General features: G+C 38.8%; 1 protein-coding gene across 1 annotated transcript in view; it reads left to right on the forward strand.

The window, feature by feature from the left end:
• The first annotated feature begins 2211 nt into the window (after nt 1-2211).
• frmpd3 (FERM and PDZ domain containing 3) overlaps nt 2212-26321 on the forward strand; it is a 42534-nt gene continuing 18424 nt past the window's right edge. The window contains exon 1 of the mRNA XM_068325945.1: nt 2212-2241. The gene's annotated coding sequence lies outside the window, so the exon portion shown is untranslated. The remainder of the gene's footprint in view (nt 2242-26321) is intronic.

The raw sequence follows: 26321 nt of genomic DNA on the forward strand, positions 1-26321 counted from the left end.
GCATGAGTAGCTGCAATGTGCAAGCTAATGAAACATTTACTTACTGTTCCAGGGACCACCACTGGGCCTTGTTGTGCTAATTAATGCCCGTCTACTTGTGTGTCAGATGTGATTCTTATCTTGGATTCTGCATTGAAAATTAAAAACATATACTCTTGGGTCGTTTATAAGAAGCAGTGGGAGTCTGTTATGTATGAGTTCCCTAAGTTGCACGATCAAAGCTGCAGTCAGCCTATCCTCAGAATGCATCATTTGTGTAATTATGGGATAAGTGCAGATGATCTTAACCCCATTACCACACACACACACACACACACACACACACACACACACGTACACACCCACAAATGCACACACACAGACACACTGTGCCATCTTCCCACCTCTATAAATGTGATGAAACATTACGTCTAAGTGATCGCTTCAGCCACATATTATTACTTCACTTAATTCATTTCCAATTTCCTGCCTAAACATGTTAAGTCTGAGAATAAGGACAAAGATATGTGTATAAAATAATGGGAGTAAACAAAACCTCAATGCAGTAATCATACAGGACAGTTTAATCAAAATATATGCAAACAAATAAAATTGAATTTTCTGGATTTCAGATCTGCTGTTTGGGATTACTGTCACAGGAGGAATTTAAAGTACTCTCAACCAGGCAGAGAGAGGGCATTTAGCCTCTAACATCACTGCTTAGTAAATGTTTGATGCAAATTTGGAGTGAAATATTTTACCCAAATATACAGTACAAAGGAAGACAACCTTCACACTGTATATGCTATAACCATATTACAATTCATAAATTAACATGCATCAACATGTATTACCAGGGTCGACAGGACACTAAAAATACAACTGCATAAAAAAGGAAATATAGTTTGTTAAATAACACAGGAGTTAGCAAAGGTTCAGAGGAAGAACTGATGCATAGAAGTAAACAAATCAATGACCAAATATTAAATTATATTTAGTAGATGTAAATATGATTAACATTTAGTGATCATGATCACTCTGAATGCAAGTACAAACTGTTTAGAAGAAAACTCAGTTTTCAGCTTGTCCAACCTGTTACTGTACGTCTGCTGAGGGTTATGATTTCACCGGTGTCTGTTCATCTGTTAAGGTTTACACAAAAACAACTGGACGGATTTTCATGACACCTGCTCACTGATTTAAGGCGTGCAGTGAGGGAAAGCCCATTGGATCTTCGAGGGGGGATCCAGAAATCTTTTTAATGATTATGCATTAACAACTTGATGGATTTTCATGAAAAGTGGTGGAAAAGTGGGAAAAAATGCCAAAGTCGAATGTCAATTTTCCAGCCAAGGTTTTTTACTGCATGAAGTACTTTAGTGCTCATTGTAGTTAAACTGTAAAAGAGAAAAAATATTAGAAAAAGTGTTAGTCACCAGAGAAAGAGCCATCATGGCAGATTAGAGTGCCAAAAAAGCATTTCTTACGTTTAAAATGCTTTGGTTTAAAATCAACTCCAAGCAAAAGGGACACAATTTAACCTCCAATTTTAAGAAATTATAAATGAAAACGCTGGATTTTCATTTAAAATGTGCTGATATTATGACATTAAGTGACCCAGATTTTTTTTCAAGCAGCTTCATTTTCATGTACCGCCACTGTATCCGCCTTAGCGGGTCACGGGGAGCTGGAGCCTACCCCAGCTGACATAGGGCGTGAGGCGGGGGACAATCCGGGCACGACACCAGTGCACCGCGGAGCCACATACAAAGACATACAAACACGAGGTGGGAGGAGGGAACCCGGAGAGAACCCACAGATATCTTTAAATATACAGACTACTGTTATAATTTCATTCAACTGTCCTTACTAGAAGTATGTTTCTGGTCCTGGTATCCAGATTAAAAATAATAAATCATGTCCTTCTTGACAGTCTGAGGATTAAATGAGATGTGGTCTTTGAAAGTGCCAGCTCCTTCTGTAACTGATGCATTTAAACATTAATCTTGACAAAACAGTTCACTGGTCTTTTATTATTTACATATAACTTAACTGTATGTACACTGAAGCCTCGAGGTAAATGCAGCATATTGTTTGATGGATTTTTTTCATCTCTTGTGTCTTTTGTCTTTTTGTGTGTCTCAACAGGAACACACTCTACCAACCAGTCACTTGTGTGTGTGCGTGAGTGTGTGAGAGAGTTTGTGGGAGTTTCCTGCTCAAGAAAAGATCCTCCTGTCTTCCAATCAACATTCAAATATCGTAAGTACTGTACACTCTCTGTTCTCCGCATTGTGTTAATGGATCTAAAGTTTTTAATGGTTCATGACGTGTCCTTGTGTTACTATCAGGAGGATAGTATTGATATAGTTTGGCTGAAACGCATTTTAATGAAAAACAAAAAACTGTTCAACAGTACATGAATCATGTGCAGACTTTAGTCTGATCTAATAAAATGATAGCGAGCCTAATCTTACAAGGAGTACTAAATGTAAAGTCCTATATCAGTGTGAGCCTCAGGCAAAAGCTACGCTTAAATTTTACTTAAAAGCATAACATCTTTCAGGCTGACTGATCACGCTGCTATAAAAGGCTATTAAAAACTGTCAAGCATAATTATTCGCAGTGCTTTACATTCCGCTGTCCTCAGTCTGCCTGTTTTAGGCTCACAGCCAAGAGGTCAGAGGTTATGAACTCCGTCTCCATGTGAATCTCTGCTTTCATGATAAGGAAAGGTGATCACAAGTAGTGTGTGTGTGTGTGTGTGTGTGTGTGTGTGTGTGTGTGTGTGTGTGTGTGTGTGTGTGTGTGTGTGTGTGTGTGTGTGTGTGTGTGTGTGTGTGTGTGTGTGTGTGTGTGTGTGTGTGTGTGTGTGTGTGTGTGTGTGTGTTCTCTGCAGCTTTTTGCTCACCACTGCAAGTCTGCATTGATTCCATGCCAGCGAGCAGAGAGATTCTTTGCTGTAGCTTGGTCCATCAGTCAGCGGCCACCGCAATGGGACTGTGTGTGTGTGTGTGTGTGTGTGTGTGTGTGTGTGCACGCGTTTGTGTGCTGCAGAGTAAATGACTGCAGTCAATAAAAGCAGCGATTACACTGCAGCCAAAGGAAATTGTGTGAGAGTGTGAATGTAATTTGTGCACTATTACAATTCAGGCTGTTTTTTTCAAGTTTGGATCACAATATTTTTAAGCCTTCTTTCTTTCTTGTACTGATGTGCTGCATAAATATCTCTGACTACGCTGTGTGCTTGTAAACAGTTGGAAACGTTCCTTCATTAGCATATGAAAGACAATGTTCACCAACATCAAAAACATGTTGTTTATCCCTTCAGCACTTCAGGACTATGATCGACTCATGGGCCCATTTGCTGTCTCTGAGAGGTGGCCACATGTGACTGTTAGGACCTCCTCTATGTTGAATCACTGCTGTATACTTCATCACCTTGTGGTTTAAACACATTAATTCAGAGCAGAAAACTTAAAGTAAAACTTTGGTTACATGTCCTTCTATTCATATGAGAGAGATGCTGATGTGGTAAAATTTCCAACAGTGCTTTAAAGTGTAAAATTTTTTTATTTCTGAAGCAAAGTACATTTCTAATTAGCTCACCGGAAAACAAAGAGCCTGCAGCCCTGCTAGCAGCTCTGTGAGGTGGCTTTGACTAACAAAAGCTCGCATATGTGTACACACGGCAGTCAGTGTTGCCAACTCTGCTTATTATAACTGACTTTGTGCTTTTTTTATGGAAATCTCTTACAAATATCTGTATTTCTCTCTAAAGAGTAGTTGAGTATTGGTTGTTACTCCCTGTTTCCTATTTGTCTGCACTGGAACTCTCTTAACAGTACAGGAAAATCATGATACAGATGTTCATTGATAACATTAGTGATCTACTATAGAAGAACACAACACTCCCTTTGAGATCTGAACTAACACTAATCCAGTAGTTCTGATACCTGACCATTTCTGTTATGGATCACATTATAGAGGTATGTGGTAGCCATTGTGAGATAGATTTACTGAAGACGATGTCCAAAACATTTTCAAAAAGGTTGTTCCTATACTTTTCACTACAGTTAAATTGCCTCACTGTTAGCAGACAACATCTATAAAGCCCTTCAAACAGTCCATGGACCGACGTAAAGAATGTGAGTATCAGCAGCTGGACATTTAGATGCTACTGAGTGATTCATACTGAAGCTAGAACAAGACAGAAAACAATGGAGGCACGTAGTAGTAAAGATTACAACAATCAGCATGGCCGCATGTGTCTGTAACAAATAAAAAGTTATTGTAGGTAAATAAGAAATCTAAAATTTGAAAAACTCTGAATCAGATTAAAAAGCGGTATTGTAATGAACAATGAACAGCTGCAACTACGACAATTGCATAAAAATCAAAACTGCTCATACAATACATAATTTAATCACCCTTTAAGATTGTTTACACTGACTTGGTCGATTGTTTTGCTCATGATGTGTTAGTAACGCTAACTTGCTGATACTTAGCAGTTATGATACAGGATGTACCACATTCTCCATGTTAGCACAATAGTTAATAAGCACTAACATATTACAGTTGAGAAAATCTTTCCCTGAAAAACTGAGATTTTGACCTGATAGTGGAAGTGAACATCTTTCATGACAATTAGTGAAAAACCAGTCAAGACCTTTTCACTTGGCATATTGGATGAATGATGTCAATGGGGTCCACCCAGAATAGAAACGTTACCTTGGCCAATGCCTTCATCTTTGTTTGTTCGCCATTAACACAATATCTATGAAAGATCTGAACTGATGCCCACGAGGTTTTGCAGAGAGGTGACTGTGGTATAGGACAGACATGTTTGTCTTTTGAGGAGGATTTGAATCACAGTGGGGATTCAGCAGTTTGCAGCTTTGCAGAAGGACATTCTTTCTAAATGCCCTGCTAGTTAAAATGTCAGATATATTCTGCTCTAATCGATGGACTGAATGACCAACATGCTGCTGGTATGGAAGAAGTAGTTTAAATGAACACACAGATTTTTTTTTTTATCCAGTTACATATTGTTCCACACCACAATACCAACCTAGAATATTTCAGTATCACCGCTGGAGCGGAGAGGGCAGTGTCCTTCAACGATTCAGAGAAATTTCAGTAAGCTGCGCTGAGAGGCGAGAACCACAGAGGACCTGACGCGCTGAGGATAAACAACATAGATGCAGCGCAAAGAACTCCTCTCTGATCTGCCAGGGGGAATATAAACAGCTACACAACATACAGATGACGCTGCTGTCAGAGTGGCTTTGGTTTTTACCTGCATCTCTATTTCGTACATGATTTGCAATGTTTTATTGGAAATGTGATCTGCTGACCGATCAAACTGATGGAATAGGACAAGAGTATGAGGGAAAGATAAATCCTCACGATCAACTTAAAATAAATACACAACAACGTGCAAATCTACCTAGAATAATTACTTTATTTACTTTCTTCTTAAATAATCTTAAGATTCTGAGGTAAATAAACTAGTAGATAATCAAATTCACTTGCAGAAACATCCATACGTGGGCTGTTTGTAAATTTTCCCAAAGGTTTTTATCAAATTTAGTTTTATTTTAATTAAATAAAACTCTGGTTTAACATTGCATGTTATCTTCTAACAGCAACTCTAAGGTGTTTAGTGGATTCCTTAACTGTTTTCCTCTGTGAATATTGAACAGGACTGATTTAATAGGTGTATTGATCACATTAATGAAATAACAGTTTACTTCACTTTACACGATGAACAGAGCTCTGCTGTGAGATGTCAATGTCTTCCTTGAGGTAACGATTCACTTTGGCCCAACATCAATCAGACAAGCCCATCAAAGGCCAGACTGGATATCCTGGTGTTGAGCAGTAATCAGTTCAAAACCAGCTGGGTGATTCTGCCTCTGCTGGATTCATCTTATCCACAGACTGCGACCTGGTCCTCCTTCATCCCTGCCCTCTCTCTTCATATCCCACTCTCACACTAGCTTCCACAACTTTGTCTCTTCTTCCATTACCTTCAGTTTTCTGTAAACAGTAGATACGACCTATTTTTGTCTTCTGCTCCTTGTAGATGAAAGTTTGGTGACGGTGAACTCAGAACCACCATCAAACACGGTGGAGTTTCTCATGTCTGGCACTTGAGATGGGAGCTCTGAGGTTTCTTGATGTCTTCTGTTGTTCAGATATAGAGATGCCATCTTGTTTACGATGCTACCACAGCTGAGTCTGTATGTGTTATAATGAGCAAACATGGTAAATACTGAAGCAGCGACTGATGTTGTCAGTCATTGCTGGAAAATCATTGATAAATCAGTAACGGACTGTCTTTGTTTTGCAAATCTGACTGAATTTTGTCTGATTTCATAGTTTTTTTTCTGGAAGTAGCCTTTTGTGAGTAGGATATCAGTGCTTAGAAACAAGACAGAATGGGTGTAATGATGATGCTTACTCATAAATGTCCTACGAGTCTATTTGTGTGTGATTATCTCCAGACTCGTCATCACACCACTCATCTCCTGTCACAACACTGTCTGGCAACCAACGGCTCTGTCACGCTGAGCGACACAGCGCTCCAATTAATCATAGAGAAGGGCCGCTAATAATGTCATTATGTATTCTGAGTTTTTCATCTCGTCATCCACTTTTCCCACCAAAGAAATGACTGATACAGAATTGAGGAAAAATGCTTACAGGCATACTAGTAATGGATTCGCAAGAATAAAGTTTGACAAATGAAATATACAGTGCCTTGCGAAAGTATTGGCCCCCCAAAAACTTGTTGACATTTTGCCACATTTCAGGCTTCAAACTTAAAGATAACAAGCTGAAAATATTTTTGAAGAATCAACAACATGTGAGACACAATCGTGAAGTGGAACCAAATTTATTCAACATTTTATATTGTGTTTAAAAATAAAAAACTGAAAAGTAGGATGTGCAAATGTGAGACCAAATGGCACACAGGTGCATTCTGTTTGTCATTGTGTTATTTAGGTCAAATTGGATCATTCAGAAGTCATCACAGAACTTCTGGAGTCGGTTAGCTGAGCTCAGAGAACAGGGGGCCAATACTTCCCTACATCCTACTCTTCAGTTATTTATTTGTAAACACAATATAAAATGTGGAATAAATTTGGTGTTGTTCATTCATGAAAAATATTTTCAGTTTGATATCTTTAAGTTTGAAGCATAAAATGTGGCAAAATTTTAAAAAGTTCTTGTGGGGGGCCAATACTTTCGCAAGGCACTGCAGCTTTAAAAAGGATTTGGTTGACATGAAAAATGAGTTCATCTTTCCCCCTCTTTTGTTCTTGCTCTCAGTATTTTTTATCTATGTCCAATCTCTTAAATATCAACTTCATCTTTACATTGTAATAAATTACAACAAAGTGCTGGAGTCCTAAACAAACAAGACACAGAGTTGGATTTGTGTCCTCAGGTGTGATCATCAGAGTGGTGAGAGTGTTCTTGTGTTGTTTGGTTGTAAATAGGACATTCATGCAAGCAATGGTAAAAGCTAAAAAAAGGAAATGTTCATTCTTGTGTGTCACTAGCATGAGCTGTATCTGTGGCTGAGGCCACGTCCACTATAGACTGTCGTTGCCTCAGCTGTAATAATAACACAACACATTAAAATCTACACAAACTATTGACACCATTTGACTATTGACACAGGGAATTGTTGAAGTTGAATTGAGAGAACATTTTGATGAACAGTTGTGTCGCATGAAGCTTATGTTGTACAAGAGTGATTGCATTGACTCGGACACATAGAATCATTAGTTTAGGTTTCACGGCATTGAAATGTTTGTCTGCCAATATATGTGCATGTAGATAGGATATCAGCGTTAATCTGGATGCAGGCACATATGCAGCATCTCCATGTATCACTAAGTATTATTCTGTGTATAGCCTCGCCCATAGAACGAACTCCGTAAATCCATTTACTATTCAGATCTACACTTCTAAATGAAGCATGTGAGGAATAAAATAAATTATACATAAATTTTGGGTCAACCTAAGTGTGTTATTCTAACTTCAAACTTCTCAGAGTTGATTTTGTTTGTCTCAATGCTTTTGTGTGTAATTTTGAATGCATGGAAAAGAACCAGAAGAGTTCTGCTTCAATCACAGAATACGTTTTGGGCCAGAAACCTCTGAGAGGATTAGAAATATCCAATTATGTGGCTAAAGACTGTAGGTGTCACTTTGCCATTATCCCTTTGTGGTTTAGGCTTTCTTACATTTATTTAAATGGGTAACTTTTAATACTTTGAGACAGACCTTGTCCAGACTTTCAGCCCTGAATTTCTGTAACACAACCAGCTACACAATCGTCAAAAAAAAAGAAAGACTAGAGATTTAGTGATGTCCTCTTTGTGTAGGTAACCTTGAGTCTCAAGTGGACATGAAGATTGGACTGCAGGCGCTACTTGATGTTATATTCTGGCCAAATACACACCAGATAAGATGCCAACACAGAGAATGCACACAGACATGGAGAGAACTTTAGAACTCCATACAGAAAGAAATCAAACCGGGATTCTTCTTGCTGTGAAGCACTGAGCCACTGTGTTGCCTTAAAAAATTTGATTATATTAAATCTCGGTGAATGATCTCTGTGGTGTTTGGGGTTTTTTTCCAGACTGCAAAACAGGGAAACATGAAAGAAAACAAGTTGTTTTCCCAGCTGGACCTTAGTTTCCAAGACATAAATAAATGCTGAAGAGGCCCAGATGAGCAGGATGGGTAAATGTATGGACATTAGAGCAGGAAATTCCAATCTGTTGTAACAAACAGTGTTGATCAGTCATTTCTGAATCTGGCGTGCAGCCAGCTTGGAAACTGAGGACGGAAACTTATGAGAAGGGTGTTGACACTCCTATTCATTAAACCGCCATGAGTCAACAAATCACCACGATAACACAAACCAGGCAACATCACGGCAATAAAAACTCTCTCTCCACTGCCTTTATTGTACACAGACCAACCCAAAGGTAGCATAACCTCTCTCAGGTGTGTGATTTTAGACAGCATACGTTCTTTCTGGAAGCAAGTGGACAGCTATTTTACATTCTGGTGGATCTCATCCTCTGCCTGAAGGGAGAGGAGCGCCGATACTGTCTCCCCAGTCAGAAGACATCTCTAGTTATTTAGTTCTTTTTTACTTACCGTATTGGCCCGAATATAAGACAACCCTGATTATAAGACGACCCCCTCTTTTTCAAGACTCAAGTTTGAAGAAAGACTTTTTGAACACCAAATTTAATTTTTATACAGAAAATAATTGTGATTGGGTATAATGTCTAGACCCCGCATGTAAGACGACCCCCACTTTTTCAATCTTATTTCAATGCAAAAAGTACCGTCTTATATTCCGGCCAATACCCATTCACACTTACTTTCACACTTGTTTGATGTGTTTGATGGTTGGAGGAAGCCAAAGATCCTATAGAGAACCTATATAGATGAAAACTACACACTAACTCCTCACACACAAAGGTCCCAGGTCCTCAGGTGGATTGGACCTGATGTGAGGCATCAGTGCTTCCCACTGAGCCACCCGGACTACATATCATATGTAACCACTATGTCACACTGAATTCCTGTCCTACTGCTATGGTAGCTTGCTCCCTTTATGTAGACATCTGTTCGACACTGTTATTATCTTTACTGAAGCACAGGAACAGAACAACACAGTACAAATTAGTCTGCCTTTGTAAGACTGTGAAGTTTAATATAGGTGCAGCCATCACACCTAGAACATTCTGCTGATTGGGTCTTGAAAAATGTTTCCACCTATCATAAATACCGCTTCATGTTATAATTCAATTCAATATATTTTGTAAAATATAGATTCAGCAAGACTTGGCATGTTTAATCCTCTATACTAGTGAGGTTTTCAGATACGTGAAATGCTATTTGCGGCTGTATTCACTCCTCTGAAGTCGGCAGCTTTACAGTAGGCAGGGAACATGCCTACTCAAACACAACAACATTCATATGCATCAGCCAAAGATAAAACCTAGCATCAAATATAGCCAAACCACCAAGATAAATGGCTTTAGAAAGTCCAGAGTTCAACAGTGAAATCAGTGACATGGTTTGAACCAAGCCTCCAGATATGAGCAGGTGAAGAGAGAGACAGTTACAGACCTGTAAGAAGAGGAGGATATGCTAATAAGGAGCTACATGTAGATGTAGACTCAGGAGTCTATCAATCATAATATTTATAACCTCTCTATGTTTTTCAACCCTCAGGCTGACAACTGCTGCACTGCAGAGACAATTCTTTCTCAGCAACTTGTTTACTTGCTCCTCAGGTTGCTATGGTGATCACTGACCTGAGAAACCTACTAAGTTCATGACTCTTTTGGAGGAAAATATGTGAGGCTTGTTTTTCTAGCACAGAAACTGGATGATGATGGATGGATGGATTATATAAACTCTCTGATTGTCCCTATATAATACAGGAGTACCTTGAGATAGAAGTTTTAATTCATTCTGTGACTGAGCTCGAAAGTTATGCAAATTTTCTTCATTTAAAATAAGTAATATCATATTAATCTGTAGAAAAAGCCCCCAAACCCTCTAAATTCTGAAAAAAATAACAATGTAAACGTCAAAGTATGAAATGAAAAGCAGGAAAAAATTGAAATAGTTATTTAATCACCCGTGAATTCAACTTTAAGTAAGTGATTATGAAATATGCATTATTAAAGAGACTATATTTGTCTTTCAGCACTGTCAGCAATTTGTACACACAAGCTCAGTCTCACTTTTTTCAGACATTTTAGAAAACTATTTTTTATTCCATTAATTAGGAAAACTAGTTGCAGATTTCCAAACACTTTGTAGAAGTCTACCAAACTATGCATCATTAAGGTTCTTCTCCAGAGTAATAAATACAAGTACATGCAGCAGAGAGTATGTGTTTGTGAATCTACATGGAGAGTGAAACCAATTTGCGATTTATGTGCCACAACCACGAGATGCCTAAAAGCATCATGGGGCACAATGCGTGTGCCTACAACACTGTTTTTATATCACATGCATAAAAGTCATTTCTCCATGCTTTAAGAGCATCGATACTTCAGATCACACACATGCTCCTGCATGTCTGTCATGAAATTTACTCTCTGAGGGACCAGTAAAGAAAAAGATAGTGGTTTATGGCCCTTCACATTTCTTAATCTTAAATCAGAAACGTCACCTTAGCACTTCTGCCTAGCATTCCCGTCCCTCCTATAGGTTACAGCTCTTCAGTGATGTATTGAGGTGCAGCATGAATAATAATACTCTGTCACTCCAGTCGTGCATTACTTTATAATGCTAAAGAGTTTCTCAGGAATGTAATTTTGTACATCATATTGCTGTGAAAGAGACCTTCATACAAATACATTACCCGTCAAACTACAGGATATTTCTCTTAAAGTTTTTCTGTCCAAACTTTCCGCTTTCACCGCCCTCTACTCCTGCCACACACACAGCGATGTGTGATGTCTTTGTGTTTGTGTGATGTGCTGTGGATTGCGATGAGCCTTGAGGAGGCAGCTAAGTGATAAGAAACATATCAGTGCTCGGCACCTGGTCACCCGCCTCTGACTGACTGACTGCACACCATGATTTGCAGGGGGAGTCCCTCTCGTTGTTATCATAAAAAAAGAAAATAGAGAAGTAACAAAGTGGTGTGCTTGTTTATTTCAAATGACTGGGGGCAAAACATCAAACCATGAAAGAGAAATTTTAGCTGAAATGTATTTTTCATAATTAGTTCATTGGCCTGGGCAGCTGTGTGGAGTTTGCATGTTCTCTTATGTTCACGTGGGCTCTAGGCTTTCCTCCCACAACCTGAAACATCAGATAACATAGTGCACATGGTCATTTATTAGCTAGACCAGATATTCTTTGCTGATATCTCAAATGTCATTTTAGAGATATGGGTATACATATACAGTATGTATCAAACACATATTAATTGCAAGTGGTAAAAAATGACGTTATACACATGTGCCTTATTAATTATGGACAGTCAAACATATATAATAAATGTTAAAAGGGTTTGCTGCTCAGTTTGTACCTGAGAAAGCTCCAGTATCCCAGCAGCTGTTAAGCAGATGTAAAAAACTGAAGTATATTTTCTGACACGTGATAAATCCTGAACATGATGAAAGAACTCTTCTAAACATGTGTCCGATCCATTCAAACCGTAACAGTTTTACTAACAGGTTAGCCCCTGTCAATGCAGTCATATACCTTTCTACTTGGTTTAACAGTGCATTTATGGCCCTGCCAACTCTGGCCATTGTCTCCAATAGATAAAACTCATTTTATTGGGACACTCGAAATATGTTGTGTCTGTGCTTTAGCACCAGACTTTACTGCCATGAATGGATCACAAGCACATAATCTGTAAATGTAGCCAGTGGTGGTGTTCAGTTTGTTTGGTGACTGGAGCTCTGTGCAGCAGAGACGATGCTCGAAATTTCATTTAGCTCAAGCTCAGACTGTAATTTTTTACATGCAATAATACTATTAATTGTGGATGGTGGTGCAGTGGGGAGCACTGTTGCCTCACAGCAAGATGTTCCTGGGTTCAGTGTTCTCTCCATGTCTGCGTAGGTTCTCTCCGGGTTCTCCGGCTGTCTCCCACCCCCAACAACATGCAGCTTAGGTGACTTTGTTACACTAAGTTGTCCGTAGGTGTGAGAGTGTTTGTGGGTGGTTGTTTGTCTTTTGTGTGGCCCCGCGATGAGCTGGCGATGTATCCGGGGTGCACCCCACCTCCAGCTCATAGCCAGCTGAGATGGGCTGGAGGTGGGCTGAGATGAGACCAGTGACCCGCGAGGTGGATAAGTGGCTGAGGATGATGATGAATGGATGGATGGGCTCAGAGTTTTGCTCATTTATCTGCAAACGTCCACTTGCCCAGTGTGACTGCAAAAAAACAAACCAACTTCTTCAGCTCATCCATAGACAGAGGTATTCTCATTTTCCCACCTGATCCTTGACTTCCCCATTTTCTTTCTTTCATCTCCTTCACCTAACTCTCACTGCCTCTGTCAGCACAACCTTTTTGCAGGTAACTTTGCTTTCTCATACTGCCACCATGGCAGAGCACACACGATCACATGGGACAGGAGATCAGTGGTGATGATAAATCTGATGGTTATTTACATTGAGTCCTTCATAAGAAAAAGATATGAAACATAGCTTTGAATGGGAGGTCAGTAATTTGCTGCATCTTCACTATTTTCTTTCAACTATTGCAACTAATTATAAATACATGGGTATAGTTAAAATAAAAAAAGAGCTGAAAATACTACAATGTTGCAAGCCTACTGAAAACCAACCAGTAGTTTCTGTCACTCACCTGCACAATCGCTGTGTGTACTGTGCACAGCTTTTCACACAACAGAGACATTTTCACTGATCGATCTTTTAAATCATCCTGGAAAAGGTTGAATATGACGAACGACTGCATTCTTGCTGATTATCTTTACATTCACATTGATTATCATGTGTGTCATAACACCCCACTTACATACAAAATTATCACTGTGGTTGCTGATATAGACCCACTGTATTGATTCCAGGTTATTAACTTGGATAAAGGTGCACAGTTGCAGCCTGACTCATCACAGCTCTCCATGTCAGAGCCATCAGTCATTGTGAACCACATAAACTTACACCTGGAAACATCAATCAAGAAAAATGTGTTACATCTTCACCAGTGTATAAAATCAACTTATTTTGAAGCCGATCTAGTACTTTCTGAGAAAAAGGTGGGAGATTCAAGCTCAATGGGAACACATCTACTTTGAAACATAGCATAGTAGTAATAATGGAGCAGTGGTTATATTTTTATCATTTTTATCAAAAACAAATGGGACTGAGCCCCTGTTATACATCAATAATATAATGATTGATGACAATCATGTTTTTGAATTGATTTGAATGGCATAAGATAAAATAAGCTGTAAATTCAAATAAGCAACAATTTGCTACTGTTTAAGAAAGTTTGATTCTACTGCAGTAAAAGCAGTCCCTGTACACCAAATTATAAAAGGCTGTCACGCCCTATGCCAGCTGAGATAGGCTCCAGCTCCCCGTGACCCGCTACGGTGGATACAGCGGTGGTACATGACAATGAATGAATGAATGTTTATTTAAAATAGAGATTTGAAACCTCATGAAAAAGCAACTTATAAAACATCCTCTTGTAAATTGTTCATATATTGTACTTTGAATTTTTCTGTGCAGAAACTATTTTTTGTTTTTGTCATGTTCATCTACATTTACTGATTAGAGTAAGATTATAAGTGAATCTATAGCTACTAAGGGGAGAATAAGAGAGAAAAGGCATATGTGAGCTGCAGGTGGTGGTGTCCGGTGGTGTCTTGGGGTTACTATGGAGAAGGAGGTGGCGGTGCGTAAGAGGCAAAAATGCTTTTGTGACTATTTGTTTCCTGAGGGAGGAGTGAGCAAGATACAGGAAGAGTATTGCAAGAATAAAGTCAGCTTGATTTTAGCTTCAATCAATAGCAATATCAATATAAGACTAGCTTTAATCAATATCACCATATATACAGTATATATACAGTATACTGTATATACATACACACACACACACCTATACTTTATATACTGTATATACAGTATATACTGTATATAAAATATATTCTGTACATATATTACATATATGTAAATATAATGCACTACAGCGTCATGTCCATATCTGTATACACACACTCAGTGACTGGCAGTGGAAAACGATTTACACTGCACAGTGAGCACCGTAGCATGAATTTAAAGCAGTCAATGGTTCTGCTTCGATGTAATAGCCAAGCTCTTTGAGATATGTGCGCCACAGCAAACTAGATATTCCCCTCTCCTTCACCCATGGTGCATTAAGGGGATTAAAGCATTAACAGCAGCCAAGCTTATATTCAATTCCTCCACAGTGAGGAGGGGAGCAGCAGGCAGTGTACTATGGAGCCACAAAATCATAGAGATGGAAGACTAATACCAACGACAGTTGATACGATCTTTACCGTTAAGCTGTTCTAATCAAAAACTATTTGTTTCCTTTTTGCTCAAAATAAAAGTGATTTACAAGTAGTAATATTAGAGTGAGAGATACCCTTGTGCAATCTGCCATCTGCTGAGAAATTCTGAGATCGCTAGTAAAATTAGCAATTCACAAATTTATAAATTTACTGAATTCCATGGAAGCTGATTTGCTCCCATGTTTTATGTTTGGTTATGAAGCATCATGACTTTGTAATATAATCAACATAATCAGCATCACAATTTCATGTCATGTACAATAGATAAGGAACAATACACTAAAAACACATCCATGAAAGTTTTGATGAAAACTACTACAGTATAATACATATAACCTGCAGGAACACTCACAGAAAAGCTACACAGTTACTGTACAGGAGCAGCTTTGGTCATGACTAAATTAGGGGAATAGTGGAGGTTGGCTGAACAGGTAGGCAGTAGAATCGTGTTAACCCAGCAGCTCAAACAATTACACGACCTGATTGGACATCCACTTGGTATTCTCTGCAGACCCACTGTAACATACCAACACAAGAAAAGGCAGTGGTAAGACACCAAAGCAGACAGAAGCAAAGAGAGGAAGTGCTGCTACAGTAACACACTGACCAACAAAACCCAGACGTCAGGGTGGCAGGGTCATTAATCAACTTCCTGTCATGTTCTAAACCTGAGACCTCTCACAGATAGAGACAATACAATAGGTTAAAGGATCATATCTTCCCTTCTACTCAGGGATGTATTATTTTCTAAATGAGTTGTAATTCCAGTGAACACAAGCACATCTCTCCTGGTCTGGAAGGTGTCTAGAAGAAACAGAAATAGTATACAGGTAGTCCCCAAGTTAAGAGCATTCAACTTATGAACATTCAGAGATAGGAAGAAATGCGCTCCACCATATCTGACTATCATCCTGCAGTTCCACATTTTACCACAACCCCCCGCCGAGCAGCACCACTGCGTTCACACATTTCCAAAACTCATCTCCCTCACTTGTTGTTTTTTTTTACAGTTTTCTAGTGATTTTAAGAGTCCAATATTTTTGCCAGGCGTTAAGTTGAATGAATTGACGTAATCTTGATTTATTTTTTTTTGAAAACCGATGTATAATCAAGAACGGCTTAACCTGAAAGGCCCTGTACCTGAATTTTATTTCATTGTGTGTTGTTTTTATGTCCTGTTATTGTTTCTGGTAAGTCTTAGCGAATAGGACTTTTCTATTTAAGGTAGTAATGCCTCTTCTTTTAAGATTGAAACTTAATAAATAACAATTTAGCTTACAAACAACCTATCAGAACAACTTGTCTTTGTATGTTGAGGACTGCCTGTACACAGAAGAAGGGTAAAGTAGTGGTGGTAGTCAAAAAAACAGCAGTTGTGGTTAAGACTGTGGTGGCTCCGCACACAGAACACTATTTCTCAACCTGTACAAAGGACGTATGTCTTGTTTAGCATCTATGTAGCCAATAACATATAGCATCTTGTTTTCTCCACTGGAGGTCTAATGCACAGCTTCATCTATTTTTAATTCTGTACTTTCAAAGTGCAGCGGTCAGACGATATGTTGGGTGTGATCCAAAATTAAATGAAATTGGTTCAACATAGTGCGGCACGGTGGTGCAGTGGGTCGTCTTATATTTGGGCCAATACGGTATGTATCTTTTTCATACCTGAGCAGAACCATGTTTCATCCATGCATCCATCCATGTCTTTGACAGTAGGAAATGTTTTATAAATCACCATGGTTGGGTTGTATTTCATCCAGAACTCTCACACTAGAATCCAAGGTTTTATTCATTCAGGCTTAGGCAACAAAATCTCTTTGGTTATAGTTTGGAAAAGATCATCATTTTCACAATATAAAAAAAAAAAGTTGCTGAAATGGGTGTGAATCTCCCATGTTTAAAGTTTGTCATCGTTGTTTGACAAACTGCCTTGTGTGTACTGTATACACCTTGTCATAAAAGAAAAACATGAGCAGAACTGTTGCACTAGCTGTTGCAGCAATGTTTATTAATCATAATAATTTGTAGCTTCTCATGTGGAAATGTACAAGAATGTAAAAAGAAACTAGGCATGAGATTTTTATGCAACACCACATGCTAATTAAAAGAGCGTGCCTTACCTGCTCAACTTGGAAAGTGCCTAAAAATGTTATTACAATTGGGCAAATTGTAAATTTCACTTTGTGAAATGTGTATTACATATTACTCAAGACAAGTATAGAGGATGCTACTATGTTGCACCATGCAGAAGAACACAACTCTGGAAAGGGTGGAGTCAGGAGTGGGTGATATCTCATGGATGACAGTGATACAAGGAAGAGGGGGATGCAGCCGTGCGTGCTGCATTTCATCGAGAATGAGTGTCACCATGCGTCGTTCCGCTGTCAGGCGAGCGGCTGAGAGTTGCGTGCTCCACTGAAGGATGACAGCGAAGAGACAGAGCCGCTCTGCTGCTGTCATGGCCGCTCTGTTTCTCAGCTCTCAGCTGTGGGCAGCTGGCTGGTGTAACCGGCTCTGCAGGCTGCTGGACCTGAGCGGCTAATCATTTTCATTTCATTCATTTTGCATGTGAAAGTTGCAGTCAAAGACATTGGTTAGCTAATGGTCTCATTTAGAGGAGCTCACACAGGAGATGCTAGAATTAATTTTTTTTTAAGGTCAGGTGTATTAGTCTTTTGCAGCTGCTCGGCTATGCTGCCAATACTTAAAAGCTTTATTTTATTTACAGTGTTTATACATCTTGAAAGATTCAGTAAAGTAAAGATACAAGTATTAACGCTGAAATAGGAAAACTGTCTGTGCAGTCTCCCATAAGAGCTAAGCCTGGCTGGTGGAGTTTGGGAAGAAAATTATTCCACGCATGCCTGATTTTTAAGTCGCCAGCCAGAAAGCACAGATCCAAACCAATCAGGCAACGATCTGTATCTCTTGGTATCTAAGGAAGCTTATCGAGCTCTGACGTGTGTGGTTTTTTCCCAGAGCTGATTTTAACCAGAGAAATTTTCCTCATATCTGTCTACCCCATATTTCATATGAAATAATACAGTTTGTTTGGGGGGTTTTTTGGCCCGTGGCTTGATTTCATATTCAATCCAATTAAATTTTACTGCTCTTCACTGCCACCAAAATAATTTACAAGTAAGCAAATCTATTCCAATATATTCCAAATCACTGGAGAGGTGTGATAAATTGAGAGTTAATACTGCCAGGCATAACATTTTTGAAAATAAATCACTGTTATTAGTCAGATTTTTTTCTTGTAATTAATTTTTTACTCATGTCTCAGCAAGAAAATTTATGACTCAGTACATCCAAGTGGTTTACTATGTCTGTTTCTCATATACATTGTATTTTACCTGCATCATAGCATCAAGTTTGGTGTGTCATTGAGTTGTGGACCTAAATGGAAGGTTCAAAAGCTTGACGAAAAGCCTCATTATTCTGGTATTTGTGTACTGGTCGGGTTGTATAACACATTAGTGCACTGCAGGAATTCAAAACAGTCTCGTTTGTATGACAAATTGATAGATTTCTTCTGAAATACTGAAACTGAAGTAATAAATAATGTAGAAATGATTTCTACATTACATTATCTTTTAGCAGGCAATGCTGTCATGTTTGCTATCGTATTTATTTCCACTATAGATGAACCACAGTCCCAGGACGGCAAACCTACCCTGTGGCTTCTATTAATATATCCTTTACGGCCTTGGATGTGGAGGAAATGTGTTGCAAGCTATTACACAGATGAGCTGCATATCTTAACCTCATCCACCTTTTATCAACAAAGATTCTGCTCCGTGACCCGCAGAGAGCGCAGGAGCTGAACATCTGTTTGCCTAACCCCCCCTCCCCATTGCTCCTCTGTTATAGACTGCTTCTTACCTTCTCTACCGCTCTGATCTGTCCAAGCCTGTTCTCCCTTCCATTTACCCTCAGTTAAATTTGAGTCATTTTTGTCTTTTCTCTGATAAACATTATGGATGATACTGTTAGAATCACTTATTTCCATTTTGTGTTTTTAGTCACATGTCCAATTGTGTCAGCAGAGCCAACGCCAAAAGTTGGTAGGATTGATTCATCTGAGAAAAGCGCTGCAGCCACGTCCTTCTATTCATCTATATTTGAGGTGTAATATGTCACCTTTCCTTTACCTCACACCGTTCCTATGCAGTACAGTGCTCAGACATATCACAGCAATTTGAACCTGTTTTTGCACCCTTACATGTGTTACAACAATGGTGTGTGTGTGTGTGTGTGTGTGTGTGTGTGTGTGTGTGTGTGTGTGTGTGTGTGTGTGTGTGTGTAGTGACAACTTCCCATGTGCTAATGTTAGCGTAGGTGTGTGTGTGTGAAGTGGCAGACTGTGCAGTGATGATGCTCTCTTGCAAGTTAAGTTGATGAACAGAGCAGTTAGTCAGCAGGAACACAGTTTATGTCACACTGTTCAGAGACATAAATGCCAGGAGTCAATCTGAAGTGGCAATTTTGTTTTCCTCACCTCTGCAATCAAAGACAAAAGGGGTTAACTCTGAGGTAGCGACACATCAGCCCTGGAGCAGAAACAAGTCTCCCCTGTGTTTCTGAACACGGTCTACAGGCTGAGGCAGGAAAGGTCAACACATGAAATAACCATTAGAACCCACGACAGTTTCATGACCTAATCTACCTGGGAGAACAAAAACCAGTTCAATTACTGTGTCTTGTCACTGTTTAATGAAGGACTGTTTTTTCCTCACAATTTTGTAATATGTTCTCATCTCTTGGTCATGCATATTTTGCAAATTTGACAAGTTAGATTTCAGATTTTGGATGAAACAACCTCTTATTTTCTTTTGAAAATAATTTGTAAGCTCTTCTGCTTGCAAACTGCCTGATCACCATCACTGTCTCTATCCTTGTGTGCATCTCACTGGGTTTGCTGATCTTGAGGAAGGCCACAGGGTCGAAACATCATCAGTTTACAGATCCAGTAAATGCATGTTGAGTCAGTGTGTGTTGCTCCTGTCAGAGTAAATGTCTTGATTGTTGGCGCCAGCAGTGACTGCTCTTCAGCAGAGAGGCTGTGGGGTTAAGCACTCTCAGAAAGAGGGACATTAATTTCAATGTTTTGGGTCAAGGTCATGTGGCGCCATAATCCCATTAATAATGTGAGAGCGAGTCAAAGGAGCAGCGAAAACCAAGACCAGCAGTGGAACTAAGCAAATGGTGCTTTTGACCATATTTTAAAATCAGGATGTGTTTGTTGTCCCTGTGAGAACTTCTACAATGCAGAATGCAACATTCATTCATTCATTCATTCATTCATTCATTCAATCATTCATTCAATCATTATTTCATTTAATTTTTTTAGGATGAGGCAGTCAGTAATTGCTTCACCTTCAGCTATTTATCTGAATCCCGGTCACAGGTTTATGCTGCAACCTATCCCAGCTGACATCGAGCAGTGCACCCACAATGCAACAGTCTCTTTTAATTAAATCAAAGTTTAACTGAAACTCCAAAAAGACACATTTGGCATCAAAATCAATGCCTTCAGAGTTCATGTTCTACAACAAGCACCATGAAAATTCAGCAAGGAGTTTGTGTAAGTGATAATAATTATGAAATTGAAAAAAATATTGTATCCTGTAAAGTTGTTAAAGTTTTAACAATCCATCTATCAGGATCCACTCATAAATCGATTTATTTCATGACAAATGCTCAACACTTCAACTTAGTTTCACAGCAATCTATCAGGATATTTATGTGTAACTGATAAAAACATGCAAAAAAAGTATTGTTAAAATATAGCATAAAAGTCATAGATCGGTGATCTATGAAAAGTCATAGTCAGTGATCTTTGTGTGATCCTGACAACCTTCCGTCTGATCAAAGGTTTCGGTTTTTGATTCTAAAGATCAATCAAAGATCACTAAAGTAATGCCGTTTATAGAATTCAAAAATGCTCTTGAAATCCAAAATATAAGCAATGTATCAGACTATCATTATCATTAAGAAGCAGAGAAACACACCAGTGGTACATGTGATGCAATGGCTGAGAGACATTTACAGCCGTGTCTGTTCGTACTGTTCAAGTGATGCTAGAGGACATTCATTAAAGCTGTCTGCTGTCATTCATCTTCATTTGTCTGAGTTGACGTGTGAGAGCAGTGACTCAGAGAGGAAGAGAGAGATATAGCGAGTTCAGCGGAGGTAAGAATGAAGGAGTTAGTGTGTTTACACAGCCCTTGCTTCCAGTGAAATCTCTCTCTACAATGATGGGGTTTATTTTGCTATTATTTCCTGTGTCCTCTCCAAGGTTGTGGACTCCATTCTGAAAATTCACATCTAATCTAAAACCCCATTCACTTTTTAGATCCTTCTTAACCTTTTTCCTTCCCCCTCTCCAGGACAATAACAAACCAACAACATACTGTATGTGTATCGCCCAAACTACAACCCAGACACCTGATGATCTTTTTTTTGCTGCATCAATTACCACTCAAGCTGCTACTTTCCCCAACTGCTGTGATGAATTTTCACACTGGCAGTCAGCTTTGGCTGTCAGAGGAGAGAAACTAGGTGATGACAAAGGAATAGACAGATAGCAGGGGGGAACAGAAACACTGTAGTATGTAAGGCAGTACGTTAGTGAAAATAGTGAAAATAAAGAGCAACCAGCAGTGGAACAAAATAAAAGTCATCTCGCACCAAGTCATCTAGGTTACTTAAGAAAGAAAAGGACGCAGGCATACTGGCAGAAAAGCCAGCAGTTGAACTCAGTCAAAGACAGACAAAGGAACGAACCATGCGCACACCAAATTCTTAGTCTGCAGCTTTTCTCAGAAGACAAAAAGGCAAATAAGTAGGGAGTCCAGAATCCTCACAAAGATGTAGCTGCTATTATTTGTTGGCTGCATGCATACAGGGCCTGCTTGGAGTACAGTATATCTGCAGAATTAGGCAAAAACACATTGTGCAAGTGGACAAGAAAGGCGTGGAGAGAGTGAATAAAAACCATTTCTAATCAAGAAACGAGAGAAAAAAAGAGAAAAACTTAAAGTCAGCTGCCTGAATTGTATAATCCTGCAGAAAAACAATTCATGATGATAAACCTTTATTTATCAGTAAGAAGGTCCATTCATTTGTCTTCAGCTGCTTATCAAAAATAGGGGTCATGGGTTATGATGGAATCTGTCCCAGCTGGCTCTGGGTGAGAGGTGGGGTACATCCTGGATGAGTCGCAGAGCCACACACAGATAAACCTCCACTTACATTCGCACCCACACATAGGGACCATTTTCTGGAGTGTCCAATTCACTTAACCTGCATATTTTTGGGGGGAGAGCTGGTTAACCCAAAGAGAACCCACACAGATACAGGGAGAACATGCAGACTTCACAGAAAGGCCCCAGGTGGAATTTGAACCAAGGACCTCCTTGCTGTGAGACAGCAGCACTACCCACTGTGCCACTAGGCTGCCCCAAGAAAGTCCAGTCCATTAATATGTCAACCTTCAGCTGTCCCACCCAATTGTATTTTTGTAGGACATCTGCCAGACATGCTGAAGCGGCCTGCAGTAACAAAAAGGATTATGTTTACTGCTAAAGGTTTGATTTGTTTCACTGAGTGTGAAGGTCTGTCTACCACCTTAAGTTGCAAATCCTAAAAAAAAAAAAAAAAGACTTGAACATAAATATTTAGTAGAGGTTTTATCACAGTCAGCAATCGAAAACAGACTGAATACAGAGGTGACTCTGCTGCCGGAATAACTTTCATGTTTGCAGCTTTCTAGAGGCCAAACATGACAGTGATAGTATCTCTATCCAGGACGGCTTACTCCGCAACACACTCTGGAGACCACGGTGTCACCTCTTTCATCATCCTAACAGGATGTTTGCAGGTATAAATCTTGCCCCTTTGGTTGAATGAGGATTGAAAGTATGTGTGACTAGGCTATATGAATATATGTGTATATAAACTTCAAATTGTAAATAGCAGTAATTGAAACTGAAATATCTACCATCTGTGTATTGCATTATTTTTCCTGTGTTTCTAAGCCAACATATTTTTATTCAACCAGGACACACATAGAAGAGCTAAGCTGGTTTACCGAACAGTTTTCTCCCACTCAGATTCTCCCATGGCAATAAAAGTAAATCTCAGTCACACACATACTGAATGATATACATCAGCTTTTTAACACAGATACCCTTGATCATGGCATATTTGATTTATCTGAAAGAGCAACAACAGAAATATACTATACAGTTTTTTTGTTTGTTTTTTATTATTGCTGCAAACGTTCACATGATTCACAATAAAATCCCCTTGAGAAGAAATGTAGGATTTCTATCAAACAGAATGCTTTACAGCTCATGATGTGAAACTTACAGTAAGTAATAATACAATTAGCAATAGCGCAAAATGAGAAAAAGGGAATCAACATGAAACTTTTCGATAGTACATATCAAGGGAGGTAGGGGGTATATTTAAAGAAAGATTCCTTTGATATAGACCTGCTTCATATGAAGGCTTCAAATTTTATGTATTCAGTAACTGAAAGAGGAAAAAAGTCTAATAATGTTGGACAGATGTTGACATCTCAGCGGTGGTTTGTCTAGTGGACTGATGTTGTCAAGCATGGAACTCATTATTGATAGATTAAACTTTGCATGGATTTGATGGACCATTACAGGCCATTGCTGTGATCCTTCAACCTCATGTGGCAAAACAAAGTTCCTTCTGTGACAACCAAAGATATATAAACGCTCAGCACAAAAGGTTTAATTCAGTTTTGATGACTCGGGGAAATGGAAATGTAGACAATTGGGAACCCAAGGAAGTGAATTACGGAATGTGGTTGCTGATAAAATTGTGATGGTAGTTAGACACACACACACACACACACACACACACACACACACACACACACACACACACACACACACACACACACACACACACACACACACACACACACACACAGACACACACACACACACACACACACACACACACACACACACACACACACACTAATATTACATTACTGAAAGGGGTTCTTTTAGGCATGGGCCTGGTTCCTTACGTGGAACTGAAAACAACCAAACAAGAGCGCTCATGAACCCACAGAAGAATACGGCACCTTATGAAGACTAGTTTATGTTGTTTAGACTGGGAATAGGTACTTTGTGAAACTTCAAATTAAACAGATTGAAGCCTTCAACATTGTGTTCTACACATAAACTTGAGGACTGACCCTCTGATTCAGTTGGAATCTGTACCATTTATCAAATACAGTCAATTGGAGATGTTAAAAATATGATAGCAAAGTACATGAAAGTAAACCTCATGCATAAACAAGGTAAGTGTACAAGTAATTCAACGTGCCAGTTGGAACTGCAACACTAATTTTCAGTGGAATAGATTATTTAATTCCTATTAAACCGCAATTAAGATTCTGCTTTTGGGACACAGAAGGGCTAAGACACAACTCATGCATGCAGAAATGGGATAAACTAATTATGTCCTGATTAATGTTGCACAAACAGGAATGATGTTTCATTCATTTACCCTAAATGCATAAATCAGTGTTATCAGGCTCACAGTCCTCTTCATGTGTATGCATGTTGATAATTACAGTTATAATTAAATGTGCTATGTGCATCAAATCACTATTTCTTCATTTTGAAAATAATATTCTAATATTTTCCCAAGTAATGTGTAGAATCCAGGACAATTATATTCATACCGCTGCTGTTTTATTTGTTTGAAACTGTACTTAATGTGCAAAACACTCTGTGGCATCATCCTAATTGTTTAGTTGAGGAGAGATTATGTCCACACAACAGTTAACATTATATATTATAGTTACTGTAATCATAAAAGGTTCAGTGGTGTGTCATATTTCCTGAACAGGACATCAGCTTTCACTCTTTATTATTGGTTCTGGCTAACATGTCCTTCATTCTGCCAAACACGTATTTCTTTCCAGCCCTCTTCTGCACCATATTCCCTGCAGGGCTCCAGGGTAACCAGAAGAGTGCTGGGCTGTCACTCCCCTCATCGAAAATCTATCTCACAACAACATTAAAACATGCTCAGTTTAATTATGTGTAACAATAAACATTATCTTTTTTTAATCTTTTTCTTCTGTATTTATTGGAAATAAGACTCCATCGCAGACTAAATTCTCAGTTGAATTCCATGCCCATTTTATTGTGATTCCCTCCTCTAATAACCAGAAAATAGACATAATTAAACTACAATTCATAAAACTCAGCTGCAGGTATTTTAAAAAAAAGTCACTTTGAGATTCCATGACTCCCTCTTTTTCTGTCCCTAATGAAAATGTTATAAGATATTTTTATTGGTTTGTAAAACACAGAATACACATTTAATGAAGAGCTGTTCAATCATAAGGGCATTTTCTGACTGCTGATGTCAGTGTGACACTTTTTGTGGACCACATCTTTGAAAAAGTAAAGTAAAAGTAAATTGGATTATAAATATTTTATCAGCTATTTGGATAAACAGAAATATCTTATAGAAGTGGCTGATCTAATTTTCAAAAACACTTCTTTGAATGAAAATGTAGAGATAATCAGTTGGCCAATATCATCTGAAGTAGGCAAAACAGTAAAACTGGAAAAGAAAGGAACAGTTTGGAACTGGGTAGCTGGATGTCTATGGAACTGAACATCTAATTCAGAGTAATAAATATCTAAATAAACAATTTGATCTAGATCGGCCAAAATCAAATTTAAAGTAATAAATATTTAATATCTACACTGGGAATATAAAATCTGACTGAAATTAATTATTTATTAATGATTAATAAATATTAACCTCAAAAAAACCAATGATACCACAAGTACAGGGCAGCATTTTTTTACTTTCTGAGTCATTATACGCCACCACTGTTTCCTAGAATTTGTGTCTGGCTGGTTGGTTGATTTGTTCACATCTGATTAACCTCAGGCTGTCAAGTTTCAACCCCTGATCAAATTACATTTAACACCATTAAGCGATGCTGCTGCATGAATCCGGTAGCATCCCTTTAAGCCCTGGATAAGCCTGTTAGGATGCGGGCTTGCGAGCATACTAAGGGTCATTCTCCCCAGGCCCTGAGGCATGTTTAGCCTCCTCAGGGAGGCAAAGTGGGAACGAGACACATTGACCTCTGCCGCTCGAGGTAACATTGATATCTGGCCACAAAAGCTGCAGAGCAATCGCAATGTCTGGCCACATCTCTACACAAACCTGCTA

The sequence above is a fragment of the Antennarius striatus genome, chromosome 10 (assembly GCF_040054535.1).
Source record: "Antennarius striatus isolate MH-2024 chromosome 10, ASM4005453v1, whole genome shotgun sequence".
Lineage (NCBI taxonomy): Eukaryota > Metazoa > Chordata > Actinopteri > Lophiiformes > Antennariidae > Antennarius > Antennarius striatus.